The 1,459-nt window shown below is 39.9% G+C and overlaps 1 non-coding gene across 1 annotated transcript; it reads right to left on the bottom strand.

The window, feature by feature from the left end:
* Positions 1–273: 273 nt before the first annotated feature.
* Positions 274–380, bottom strand: LOC115272822. Its single transcript, XR_003900478.1, has one exon. It is a non-coding gene; the product is annotated as a U6 spliceosomal RNA (small nuclear RNA).
* Positions 381–1,459: the final 1,079 nt, after the last annotated feature.

Raw genomic sequence — 1,459 nt, 5'->3', positions numbered from 1 at the left:
TTTATAAAAGTTTCATTTAAAACAATGTTAAAAATTTTTTTTAATGTTTTTTTACTTATTTTTGAGAGACAGAGAGAGACAGCATGAGCAGGGGTGGGTCAGAGAGTGAGGGAGATACAGAATCTGAAGCAAGCTCCAGGCTCTGAGTTGTCAGCACAGAGCCCGACTCAGGGCTCGAACCCACGAACTGTGAGATCATGACCTGAGCCGAAGCTGGACGCTTAACCAACTGAGCCACCCAGGCGCCCCTAAAATAATACATATATATATATTTTTTAAATGGAACGCTTCACAAATTTGTGTGTCATCCTTGTGCAGGGGCCATGCTAATCTTTTCTGTATCGTTCGAATTTTAGTATATGTGTTGCCAAAGCGAGCACTAAAACAATATTTTTAATGTGTATTTGTGAGAAAGTGACTGAGTGTGAGAGGGGGAAGGGCAGAGAGAGGGGGAGACACAGAAGCCAAAGCAAGATCCAAGCTGTGAGCTGTCAGCACAGAGCCTGACTTGAGGCTCAAACTCACACAACTGCAAGATCATAACCTGAGCTGAAGTCTTACACTTAACCAACTGAGCCACTCAGGCGCCCCAAAAGTTTCATTTTTTTAAAGTTACTTGTATTTCTTTATTTTTTTTTTTTTAAATTTATTTGGTGAGACAGAGGGAGAGAGCAAGCATGAGCCAGGGAGGGCAGAAAGAGAGAGAATCCAAGCAGACTCCGCACTGTTAGCAGAGAGCCCTACAAGGTCTCTAAGTCACCAACCATGAGATCATGACCTGAGCCCAAATTAAGAGTCGGACGCTCAACTGAACGATCTACCCAGGTGCCCCTGTATTTCTTTTGTTTAATGAATAGTTTGATCATTTCTTTTGCCAATTTCTTTGGGGTGGTTAGTCTCTTGTTTATCTGTAGTAGCTCTTTATATATTAGGCATTGATTATAATATGAATTATGTGTCTTTTCCCCAGTTTGACTGTCTTTTAATTTTACTTACAATCATTTTTTTCCCATTCAGAAGTTTAGTTTAGATAGTCAAATTTTCCATCCTCTTCCCCTTTTGTGTGGCTTTTAACTTTGTGTGATAGTTGGAAAATCTCCTTCCTTCCAACATTATAAAATCATTTCTCCCATGGTTTACTGAAGTGTTTTTACTTAAGACGTGCATTGTTTTTACATTTCCAATATAGTCTATATGACACCAACTTTAGAAATCCTTAGAAATGTATTAATTTCTAAAGCTGCATCAGAGAAGTCAGGAGACAGACATCATCCCTGCTGTGTGAACAGAGAGGATTTTAATGGAAAGACTTCTTAACTAGGTATTCAGTTGTTAACTAAGTAACAGAAAATGTATAAAGAGAACTCTATGAGGTATTCCTGGGGCTGGCAACCACAGGGGGCAGCTGAGGGATCAAAGGGAAGAGTCTGGAATTGCCAAGTAGAAGGTTAAGGAGGGG

This window comes from Suricata suricatta, chromosome 11, assembly GCF_006229205.1.
Source record: "Suricata suricatta isolate VVHF042 chromosome 11, meerkat_22Aug2017_6uvM2_HiC, whole genome shotgun sequence".
NCBI classification, from domain to species: Eukaryota; Metazoa; Chordata; class Mammalia; order Carnivora; family Herpestidae; genus Suricata; species Suricata suricatta.
The sequence above is the reverse complement of the archived record's forward strand: the minus strand, read 5'-3'. Positions and strand labels throughout refer to the sequence as shown.